Source organism: Lagopus muta, chromosome 4, assembly GCF_023343835.1.
Source record: "Lagopus muta isolate bLagMut1 chromosome 4, bLagMut1 primary, whole genome shotgun sequence".
NCBI lineage: Eukaryota > Metazoa > Chordata > Aves > Galliformes > Phasianidae > Lagopus > Lagopus muta.
The window spans coordinates 14,878,488-14,891,348 of NC_064436.1; the positions used below are offsets into that span (position 1 = coordinate 14,878,488).

At 40.4% G+C, this 12,861-nt stretch overlaps 1 protein-coding gene across 13 annotated transcripts in view; it reads right to left on the reverse strand.

The window, feature by feature from the left end:
* CSGALNACT1 (chondroitin sulfate N-acetylgalactosaminyltransferase 1) overlaps positions 1-12,861 on the reverse strand; it is a 62,842-nt gene that overhangs the window by 40,219 nt on the left and 9,762 nt on the right. For 2 of the 13 annotated variants that reach the window (XM_048942284.1, XM_048942279.1), the window contains one exon: positions 311-404. The exons of 10 other annotated variants lie outside the window; for them this stretch is intronic. The gene's annotated coding sequence lies outside the window, so the exon portion shown is untranslated. Of the gene's footprint in view, positions 1-310; positions 405-3,785; positions 3,854-12,861 lie in introns of those variants that run through there. One more of the 13 variants, XM_048942287.1, reaches the window with a different exon arrangement.

Genomic DNA, 12,861 nt, shown 5'->3' on the forward strand with positions numbered 1-12,861 from the left:
TCCTGAGTGGTTCCACAGAGCATAGCTCTTAGACAACAGCTTCACACTTCAATTAGAAGCAAAGCACATTTTATGCAAACTTACGAAATAACACATGCAATATGAACTTAGAGGATAACACCTTTTTCCTCACTTTATCACAGAGTTATCTCGCTCAGTTTAATTTAACAATTCATGCCTGAAACTTGATGCAAACTCAACTTTTTTTCCTTTTAGAGCATAATATCGTTAAAGTAAACAGTTTCCTGAAATAATATACATTTACAAAGCTTTTCAGAAAACTAGAAAACGCACAATTTTCATAACCTACCAGAATATTTTAAGAAAGATTTCCTTAGGAGATGAAGCTTCTTGCTATTGAGTCTTTGTTTCTGTTCATACGGAAACCTGCCTGCAAATGATACCTTTAAAAAAATAAAAAAAGATCGGCTTGAGCATGTGCTGGCACAGTTATGTGAGCTAATGAAATAAAAGGAGGAATTGCTGCTATGTCGTTACTGATTTCTCTCTTCTCCTTTTAAAACAGTTTTCTGTAGAATCTAAAATCATGCCAATTTCAAGAAGGCTGTTTAAGTCAGAGAAAGATATCCCCACCCCCACGCCAGTATCCTCTTGTCTGCCAGTTTTCTAACCCATGAAAAATGACATGTGGCTGTGTTTCGTAGTGTCTTAAGAGTACATTCTGTTCCATTCACTCCTGCTAAGGGTTTTCTCTAATTGCGTAACACGTTCTGGACCACAGGTCTACAGGCTTCAAGACCTTAATCTAATAACTGATTATTCCTATTAATTTAATTGTTGAAAAAAACTAACACTATCTTTTACAGTGAAGGTGGTGAGGCACTGCAAGAGGTTGCTTAGTGATGTGGCTGATGCCCCATCCCTGGAGACTTTCAAGGTGAGACTGGATAAGGCCCCAGAAAATGTGATCTAAAGAGACGTCCCCACTCACTGCAGGGGAGTCAGACTAGATGGCCTTCAGAGGGCCCTTCCAACTCTAAGGATTTTATGATTCTAAAATAGGCTACTCATACCCGATTTAACCACACCTCACACGATTCTTAAACACACAGCAGAAGTGTGCACAGGAGACTGTAGTCATTTAGCTCTCCTTGAAAACCAGTTCAGTTTGAATTTGCATTGAAAACAAAACAATCAATTCATCATCAAAATTGAAGGTGTTGAGGGAATTCCCTGTGTTTTTTTTTTTTTTTTTAATATCTAAAGTGCAGCCACTTGGCAAAGCAGATTAGCCATCGTTGTAACAGTCTGTATTGCTTCACTCAGATAATACCACATGCTTTGAAAGGCAGAAAAAGTTTCCCTGCAACAGAGGAGTTATTTTTAAACTTTTGTCATTTTGATAAGCCATTCCAAGGATAATGTTGTATTACACTATTAGAATAACGTTGCATTCCTTAATTTCTCCCCTGGATTTTTAACTGTTTTAATTAATGTTCAAATCCTCATTACCACCCACTCCTTCGAAGTTGGTAGCCTTCTGTCTCCTTCCTACAAGAGCAACTGCACATTTCTACTGACTGCTTAAAACCTTTGTGATAAAGCTTTCAGAAGACAACCTTTTCTAACAGCTGCTCTTCTTGCTCAGTACTTCTTCAACTGGTTTCTACTAAGCTGCAGTCAAAAGGATACAGAAAGGCATACGCCCTCAAAAGTAAATTTGAAGTTCAAAGGTGATTATTGCCTTACAGATAACTCTAGTGGGGCAAGAATACAATCACTGGGAGAACTTCCTTACTGTAAGCATAGACATGCATGGTGAAAGAACTACTCCCATTAGCTAATTAGCACCTACGTTGCCTGCTGGGTTGACTCCCTTGACTCCATCTACAGATGAGGAATCAGGTTCCCGCAGACAGATGCCTATGGACAGCACTTGAACTCTTACTGCTTTGGGGCTCTGAAGTAATAGCAGGCAAGTTCTGCCCAGTGCCTGGATGTAGAAGTACAAGAGCTGTCTTTACGAAACAGCCAATAAATGTAGTACAAGAGGTGATTAGAAAACCACCCATTCACACTGAAACGTGAATAAAAGCAGGGAAAAAAAGAGGGGGCAGAATGCAGATGTTCTCAAACCCTCCCTTGATTTATACACCTGTTTCTGCTTCATCCCAGATCTTCTACCTCAGAACGTATGATTGACTCTAAATGCAAGAAATGCAAGAATAACCAGGCACCAGTCTGAGTTAAAGTGCTGTTAGCTAACTGAAGACTCCAGGTCTAAAAATAGCAATCCTCTGAGAAGTTGTTACAGCAGCAAAATGTGGCATATGGACATAAAATAATCTGTGGATAAAAGAAAAAAATGGTGAGAATCTATCACAAACAGATGGTTAAATAAAGCCATCTCATCCCAACTTGGAGTAGCAAATATTGCCATCATCAGTGACAACAGAACTAACTGCTCCAAATGGGGGTGTCCCTGTGTTCCCTTAGACAAGACTGGCTCCCGGGCAGGAGAGAAAGCTAGGAAAGTTGTCCTTAGCAATCTCCAAGTATTCTTCTACCCATTTTACATCTCTTCATGGTACATCTCTCCAGAACATCTCAATGTTTCTCATTGTTTTGCACTTTGTAGAGTGCAAGTCAGGTCCAGTTGGTCTCCAATGAACTTACTGCAACATTAGTGCCTGAAATACCAGACAGATAAAGGCCCACAGCTTAGCTTTCATAACAGACGTACAGGTCCATTCAAAGACCCTAGCAAAACAGTCCCAGCCTGTACTGAGACTACATTCTAATTACAGGAATTAGTCCTGAAACCTCAGCTACAGTACTTTGACTCCAACCTAGAAAAAAAAAAAAAAAAAAAGGATGAAAACCTGTGTCTTCAAAATAGGATTCCTCTGGAATTTCAGAGACTTCGCCTTCACAGCTAGCAGCCTGAAGTGAAATAACATGTACATACTGCAGCTAAACAAAGGTTCCTCAGCTGTTGGCAGACAAAATTTCACATGAATCTGGCAGACAGGGCAGACGAAAGGAATCTGACAAGCAGACATGAGGCAAGCACCTATGTCAGGAACTCATCAGCATCATCCTTCACTTTCTTCTTTTAAGCTTATTCCCTCAGGAATAATACTTTGATGCATGCACCTTTTCTGTGTGAAGGCTCTATCCAATCCAGCACTCTCCCTGATTTCCAGATGCTCCATGATGTTCACTCCTTTTCTGTACAAACCTATCTTTATGTAGGAAACTGAAGTTTTAAGGAGTACGTCTGCAGTTGAAAAAAGAAAACTTCAGCTGCGATTACAAGATGGGCCCTTCTATATTCATTAAGAGAAGGAAGAGAGGATTTGTAGGCAAGAGCAACAGGCAAAAAGCTGCTTCAACTACTCAACACAGTCCCTCTCAGTATGGATCCTTTATATCCAGCCAAATAGAGGCAAAAATAGAAATAACTTACTGTAATAGGTAGTAAGACTTGCTTTTAAGCAACCTCTCTTTCCAGAGTAATTCAAAACAAGTGGTTCCTAAGAACACACTCTACCTATGCAATGCAGCATTTCTTTGAAGCACACTCATTATCTGCAAAGATGCAAACTAAGTTCTACCACTCATGTGTTCATTAGCAGTGGCTAAACACAGCTCTGCCTCATCCCAAATCAGATGTAGTTTGGAACTATGCCACAGAACACAAGTTATATTCATTATAGGCTGGTTCCAAGGCTTCATCGAAGTCAGTCACCAAGTCTCACCAAAAAAAAAAAAAAAAAAAAAAAAAAAACCACAAAAAAACCCAGAAAGTGTTTCTACTATACCTGTGGAAGACAGCTTGCCTTGTTCAGCTACGAACTTCCTACACCAAAACTGCCTAACTGTGAAGACTCCAGCTTCTCCATTTTCTGGGACTATAAACACTAGATTAGTGTCAGCTGGGCAACACCGCATCACTGGGAAAACTGAGAATTCTTTCTCAAGGAGAGCAGCCTATGACAGGCCAGACCCTTTTTCCAGCTGCACAGCAAAGATGTAATTAGATGATGCTTATCTTAAAACCAAAACACCACAGAGTCAGCTACCTGAAACAAAGGAGAAGGCAGACAGTGAAAGCACAACTAGCATTTACAGTTCGTTATGAAGAGATATGAAAGCATATTATATAAAGAAAAAAAAAAAAAAAGACAAGCACCCAAGGAAGCACCGGTCACTGGAAATTTTTTCCCTTGGAAAAAAGCATGGCTCCCCAAGGAATAGGCCAAGGTACTGAAGCAAACATTTCACTTCTAGTACAGCAATAAACAGGACTTGCTCTAGTGTAACAGCAACCCACCACGGCACAGCGCTCTTGCGACTGAGAAAACATGCTGGGCAAAGCACTTCCCTTTACAAAGAAGGATAAGCAGCATTAAGAATACACACACTATGGCATATGAACACACATCAGATAAAATGAGGAAGCTACACAGATTTTTTCAGTAACTCCAGACGAACTGAGTGAGAAAGAATTCAGACAAAGCTGTGGCAGTGCAAAGCTAACTTTTTCACACCTCTGATTTTATGCCTCATAGGTGCATTTTGAAGTCTCAGCAGATCCACCACTATTTTCAGAGCCTTACAGCTGGATGTATTTAGTTCCCCTTTGCTACTTTTATCCTGTAAAGACCTCCTTTCTCTATAAGCTTTCCATTTATTCTGTAATAATAGCAATCTCTTCAAGCATCAGGACAACGAGGGATTTGTCTTATTCTCCAGTTCTCTTGGAAGAAAAGAAGAGGAGCATCTACATGATCTAAACAGGAACATTAAATTCCTATTTAGTTAAATAATGACTTACTGTGGAGATACTTGTATCATTTTAAAAGAAAAGAAAATTATTAAGACTCTGTCCAAGACTTAGGAAAGTATTAAACGCTGAATATCCACCTGTTTTTCTGGCACTGATGCCAGGAACCACTATAGAGACCAACCTATGCACAAACTTTACTGAAACTCACAATAACCATTTTTTCCTACATACTTAGTCTATTCAATCTCAATGTCAAATCCCTGTCTTGCTCAGTGCATACACTGTAGCAAAAACTTTAAAAGCAGTTTCTAAAAGCACAAACTTGCTTTGTGTCTTTACAGTACCTGCACATATTCAGTAAGGAACAGAAAAATCTGTAAATTCATTACCAAACATGCCATTTGAACTCAGCAATCAAATTACAAACACTGTATCTACAAAAGATGAAACGTACTGCTTGCCAACACTTATACTCAAAGTAAATAAAGCAGCAGTCTAGATTTCCTAATGTACCAGGCTCTGATTTTTGGGTGCTGAGCACTCAGACTACATGCATGCAAACAAGTTGCACGCTTACAAACATACAGAGCATGTGTTCAAACGACAAGCTTGCATTTTAGAAGCTGGAAGGGACTGCCTTAAACCATAGTTCGGGCAGTCCACAGCATCTGAGCTGGAGACCCACTTTCTTCTCTCCTTTCTCTTTGCTCTCTTTGAGTGAAGAGCACACAAGGAGATAAGTGGCTTCTGCAAATGCCCTCTTAGAATCGTGTTACCCCAATATTTTCTAAAAAACAAAAACAAAAACACTCCAATGTGAATAAAGCAGCTGTAAGTTACTATCTACAAAGAGCCACAAAATCATAGTATGGCTTGAAGAGGCTTTGCAGAAGGGAAGGAGCTGCAGCAGCTGGTTTGGATTCTGAAATATGTTAGAAGAAAAACCCACGTGTTCAGACCCATGATTTTGCAGAGAGCATCAAGAGAGCCTCAGCGTAGAAACAACCCCCAGACAAGAACCACACCCCTACTCACAGAGGAGCAAGGAGTGGACATAAGCCTTAATTCAAATAACCTTTTTTCCTTGTGCAACCTTGGGAAGAAAGGGAACCCCAGCTTCCCATGCTACTGGATTAAGAAGCACTTTCTGTTGGGTGTATTTCCCTCAGCAAGGCCCAGGGGGCCTGCATCCAGCTACAAGCATTCTGAGCACTTGTGACTGTTAGGAAATTGAGTGATTCAGCCAAGCTACACCAGAGAGGGAACACGTTTTATTTGTTCACAGAAACTTCATAAGTAGTGGGAGAAAAAAAAAAAAGGCACAAGAGAACAGGAGTCAGAAAACATGCATCCCTACAAGCTTCTACTTAAAAACCTTAGCCCTACTGGACTTCAGCAGACATTACTGCCCCACTTTTTCTATCTCCATGCATACCTCTGACCACACTGTCTCCCTCCCAGACACATAGATCTGCACTTCAGAGACTCTTCCCCATCTGTCACATGATGCAGTTGAATCAACCATATCATTGTTCGTCTCCTGCCAGCTTTTCGGTCCTTATGTTGCCAGTGCCATGGTAAGCAGAACATAATCTGAAATTTAAGGTCAAAACATGACCTATATATACACACCACAAGCCATCTGGAAGATTCCTTTCTTGAGAAGTTCTCTTCCTTGGATTTGCATGTCCTCTGTGACCTAAAGCCAAGTCCAAGTTGCAATCCAGATTCCAAAAAGCACTTTCAAAATGTCTAGGGGCAAGAACCATCCCCAAAAACCGTGAACACAAGATTCATTTCCATATACCGAGAAGTACCTTACGGGTTATCAGCATCACTTGCTTGTTTCAGCTTCACTCCACAGTGTGGAGAAGTCCAGGTCTCTGACACGTACCTGCACCAGTTTGCTAAGAACCATCAACAACACTTCAACAGAATCAATTTTTTTTCCATCTTTCAGAAACCTTCCAGTCTATCCTGCATAAATTACGATGGTAACATAAGTTACAATATTTATCAAGATGAAGCAAACTTCTTCACCATTGACAACACTGCTGAAAATTGAATGTCACTCTGCATGTCTTAAATTACTCCCAATAAAGAAATTAGCCTCACAGTACAGTTACGTAAACTGTTAATCTAACATCAAGACTGAAAAAACAGATATCAAGTGAATCCTGGAAAGAGACATGAAGTACAGGCTGTCAAGGCCTCACATGCTGGAGTGTTGCAGGAAAGACTAAAATTAGCATATGTACATCATGATTTAGGCCAATCTAAGAGGGAGGCAATCAATTTTGTGAAAACCTGGGCTGACAGACGTTCAGCAGGAAAGCTTGTGTCCTGGAAGCACTTATGAGGACACAGACTACGGAGCACCAAAAAGGCAGAAGAGATGCCAGCAGAGAACTACTGCCTATTCTGTGTCAGCAGGAGTCAAGCTTCCATCGCTGGAATCTATCAGAAAAATTAGATTTCAGTGAAAATTGACAGTTCTGAGCATCAAGCAGGACTACTCAAGAAATAAGAACAAAGTGCAATACTGATATTAGTATTTACAGGCACATCCCAGCAGAAAAACAGCAGGTTTGGATGTGTTTTTATTTTCAAACCATAGTAAGCATCCACAGGCAACAAAATCAAGAAACACACAAAGCCCACTGCTGAATTTATATTTTAGTCACCTTCTACACTCTGCTTCTGTTGTAGACCACATATTCTAGGAAGCCACAGACCACAGGTTGAATGCTGCTCCTCAACATGAAACCAAACATAAGGAGAAGAATCAAGAGAAGAAAGAGTCTTTTATTTGTACATCTTCACAGCCAGGGCAAAAATTCAGGATATACAAGCCTCCATACGTAGAAGCAATCTTGCTACAGTCATGACACCAAATGGCAGATAGTGCAAAAGAGAACACAATCTTTAACCACAACGCAGTCTAAATCCTACTACCACCAGGAGACCCTGAAATAGCCAAAAGGGACAACTAAAAGAAGTGAGAAAGGCTACCAGACACTGTCACTGACAGAAAGCAGCAGTGGGGACACTCTGAAACAAGACAGTTCTCAAATTTGTTGGCTATACCTTTGTTCATTTGAATGAGGCAGCAGCTTTCCTTGATACAATGCTTTCTTTCTCATGGATGTAGTTACAGGCAGCTTTCAGTCAGAAACTGAGACACTCACCTTGCACACATGAAGTCACAAACCAACTCAGCCTAAACTTAGAATAATTTTGCACTGGAAAAGACTGAAGCTTTCCACTTGTGTTATCACTTGTACCAAATGAACAACATATTTCATTTTAAGTCAGCTATCCTGGGACTTGTTCTACATGAAAGCAAAAGCAGCTTCACAACAGTTCTAGTTTGGAAGAGTGGCTAACATCCAACTTCTAACTGTAGAGTATGTGGATTCAAATGCAGGCTTACCTTATCAACTTAGGTACCACATACGAAACATCAGCTAGCTTTCCCACCAATAATTACAGCACACTTTCTCTACTGGTAAGTACCCATGTCTTAGCTGCTTTCTGATCTTCAACACCACCACAAATTAGAAATCCTTCCCTCTAAACTGAAAAGCACTCTTGAAGGCACCAAATACACAGTTCACTTTAATCTGGATCACCAACAAGATGGGTGGGTAGGGTAATAACACAAAAACAGAGCTGAGGAAAACAAACACTTAACCAGAAAAAAAACCAGGCATAGCTCAAAGGAAACTGCCCCATGTGACAGAAATAATGCCGTAAATGTGCTTGGAACAACAAGAGCCAAAAATCACACTAGAGCCCTATTGTTCAGAAATAAGCTTGCTCTTGAAACAAGCTCTACAAGCTTAAATGCAAAATAATGTCTTTAAAAAGAGCTAAAGCTCACTCACTGCATTGAGGTAACTAAAGCACAGCATGCCAGAGACTTTCCAAAACACTCCTGTACTTTCTGGGTTACTATGTGCAGGTTCCAGCCTCTCTTCCACACCAAAAGTGTCTGTGAACAGGCCTGGAAGACAGCACTGTTTGCTTCTTTACATTCCCAACTGTAGCAAAATCAATAATGACGACACCCACTGTAGTTATGTGTTGAAACAGTACAGCCAAGTGCACACATACTCAAGATAAAATCACCACGGCTTCTTCCTCTTCACAGACAATAACGGGAATCCAGTCACGTAACTTCAGCTAGACACTGAGCTTAAAGACATGTGGAACTTGACAATCAGATAAGACCCCACTGGTGTGCAAGTTGATATCATTATTAAAATGTTGTACAATATTTCTCCAAAATCTCAAAGTGAAATATTGCAAACCTCTACAAGGTAGTTTATTTTCCTTCCCTACTGACTAAACTATCATCACTTCAACTTTTTCTAATAAAAATTGTACTTATTCCAGATATGGAGGTTGGAAAAAGCACCAACACCAGAGTTGCCAAGATCTGCAGCAAGAAAAGAAATTAAAGAGTCCTGTACCAACACGAAAGCTTTTCTCAAGCTACTTGCACAACAGATTCCAATGACAAGCATTTCTTCATGAGTAGGACAATTTTTGTCAAACTACTTCAGTGGTGGCTCAGACTCCGGTGACAGGACTTACCGTCACAGAGTGGCTCCAATTCTTCAAATTCACAGGGTTTTTAATTGAGAGACAGGAGAAAGGTGAAAACAGAACGGACAGGAAAGAGCAGGGAAGTCTTACTGAGGAGGAATATTTGCAGTGGCCCTCCTGGCAGGTTTGATGCTCAGCTGACAGGATACAATTCCACCAGCACGAAAACCATTGCCACCAGCTCTACAACTCCATAACTTTGTATATACATACAGTCCCATAACTCATTTCTCCTCTTTTCCAGATTTAAGTGATCACTTTAGAATCACATACTAGAAAAGACAACAAAACAGTACCACCAGCCACTCTGCAAGCTGCAGAAGAACAAAATGGCATTTTTAAGAAAGATGCTAGACTGCTGTAGACTGGCTGGCTGGCACACATGGCTTAGATCTCTGAAAAAATATATAGAGAGAGGGATTCAAGTGAATAAAGTACTCTTGGAATGGAAAAGACATTGAATAGCCTGCCTGTTTCAATTGACTGTGTAGCTACACAGAGTAGCAACAGAGTCCTAGGCCAACACAGAGGAGGAAGGGTTCACAAAGTACTTAGGCTGGACCGGCCTGCAAGTCAGATCATATTGTTGCAGTAAATAAGTGAAAAATACTTTGTATCAGTGATAGGAGTTAAGAATCCAATAGAGATGACTTCACCAAAACGACAGAGGGTTACAACAGTGATACAGAAGCCTTTAGAAAAAGCCCTTGAAAGGCTGCCATCCTAGGGAAAAAGTGAAATGGAATTTGCCAGATCCTTATTCCTAACTTGACTTCACAATTCTGTGTATCTTTTGCTGTCAGCGTTTAACAGGTTGACAAATTTCTTCAGCAATGGACAGTAAAGTTTCTTTGACCCAGAGTTTGAAGCTGTCGACTTTCCAGTACTTCACAGACAAAAATATTCTAATCAGAATAGAAGAAACGGACAAGAATCTTAGAAAAAAAATTAAAAGTCTTACTACCAGATGAGCCTATTTCCACCATCCCAAGCATACAAAATATGGAGAGGGTAAGAAAAATCCAAGTCCTACAACTACTAGGGAAATCTCTTACGTACCCTTAGATCCCTAACCAAAAGAAACCCACATTTTCCTTGGGCACACCTCACCTGCCAACCTGTGCTAACCAAGAAAAACCACCACCTCTGTGGAAGAGGTGCTTTTAGTACATCTACCTCCCCCATATTTCCTGCAAAAGGCACATTATGGCACCTCCTACAGTTCCTGGCACATGCACCAATCCTTAGAATTGCTGACAAACAACTTATTACAGTGCCCTTCTTCAGCTTCTTCTACCTGGCAGATATGGCAAAAGGCACATCTGGAATCAAGGGAGAAAAAGTTAAAATCATACTTGGACAAGTGCACACATCTGAAAAAAAATTCAGGGCTGCTGACTCCTTATAATACTTAAAGAGATGCTACGATGTGCTCTCACAACACACTTTTTCATGCACTTGACATCTGTAACAAACCAGTTTGTTGGTGAAGTTAGTTCCTGAGCATTACAGAGTGAAGCATTATTTCCCCTTTTCTAATGCCGTGAGGTTTTCCTTTCATTCCTTCAACATTACATAAGTGCTTTTCATTTCCTGAACAAATCTCACAGAAAGCTGGGATATTTGTGGAATCGCTTATTAATTCGTTCATAAATCTAAATATTTGGCTCATTTAAGCATGAGAAAACTTCAGGATCCCATCAGCACATTTTCTCAGGACTCGCCTTACACTGTTCTGTGAACTGGAAGATAAGCGACCCATTCTTTAGGCTGTTTTCTGTCCCTTGTCTCTACATCAGTTTCTGAGCTAGTAACCACCACTTTGATAACTAATGCAACCTAAAATATTTCACTACATTTCAGTTTGCTATGATTTGAGTCAGTATTCTCATTTTTTATATATTCCTCTTAGAATTCCTTTAATAGCAAACTGATGAGAGAAAGGGGCAGGCAATGTGTTCCACAGTACACACTGCTGTGTATCTTGCCAATAGCTTTCTACATGCTTTCCAAAGTTAATTCAAAATCTCTTGCCTGAGATCGAGAGGCTTCTCTTTCTCACAGAAAAAAAAGTTCCCTGTAAAAAGTGTGCTTCAAAACTGTTACTTCTATTTTCAGGCTAATCTAACTGAAAAGCAGTGTTTCTCTTACGTACAGGTTCTACATTAAAAGCACACACAGGAAAGACTGTTTCACGTGCCAGAGTAAAACCTCTCTTTTCCAAATCCATACAGCTCAAAGCTTCCCACTGTGAAGGATGTCAGTACCTGTGTGTTCACTGTAAATATTAACAAATACATGACTTGTAGGATACAGAAAGGCAAAGATCCCAAGTACAGAAAGCCATGTTCTGAGAGAAGGATGACACTGTCTGAACTAGATGAGTTAAAACCTAACAGCCCTAGCAGGGACTGCGTAACTGCTATAATGACAAGTCAAAACAAAAGCACTAACAATGCATCCTTTATTCCGACACTGATTGATTAGCATTGATTGCTGGCACACGTAATGCTACTTAAGTTATGATCACCATGGCCAGCACTGCCACAGCTATCTTTTCCAATATAGGTTCACAGAGAAACACACATGCTGTGAGTTAAGCAAGGATTTAAAAAAGAAAAATTAACACCTTCAGGACTGAACACTCCATATCACATAGTCCCAGATATAGTGACAGCAGCAGTCTGTAGCAAGAAATGGCAGTATAGGAGATGCAGTACCTTACCTTTCACCATTTGCATCTCAGCAAACTATGAGAGTGAGACACAAACCAGCGACCACCAGAGCTGGGGCTGGGCTGAGTAATGCAAAAGCCACTGAAGACACCTGCATTAGTGCATGTGGTCAGGAGCCCTTACTGTATTTAATCAGAATCCAGTGGCCTTCTGCACAGGCCCTGTTAAGTCATCCCACTACATACAACAAAACCATAAGAGCATTCCCTCAAAATCTGAGCAACATTACAGACAGATGATTAACACCAATACTGGAGGCAGGCTTTTGGCTTTGGAAATCTAGATTCAGTTTCTCGCCCTGGAGAGAAAGAGAACAGGATTATTCAGTTGAAGAACTGACAACTATTTATAGCTTTAATTTAAAAAAAAAAAAAAAAAACTTCTCAGAAATACCAAGCCAGAAGCCAATTGCTGCCTCAACCTTTTCCAGTAGAAACAGTTCCCAGGAGTCTTCGCACACTGTTCCAAGGTTGCTGGAGTGCATATTGTTCCACATCATCTTGCCAGTAATTCACAGGACCACTTTCAGTCACACAGTGGAGAGGAAAAGGGAAAAAATTGCTTTCTTCTCTCCTCAGGATTTCTCTCCCATAACATTTCTTGTCAGCCCTCGGCTATTCTTTTATTTATGAATAGCAGGGTGATGCCCACACCCAAATAGCTGGTTTATATCTACCTGTTATCAAGTCAATGTGAAGACTACAACTACTCACCTAAACAAAGGAAGCCCACTTCATCCCAGGTACACACTTGGAAATCAAA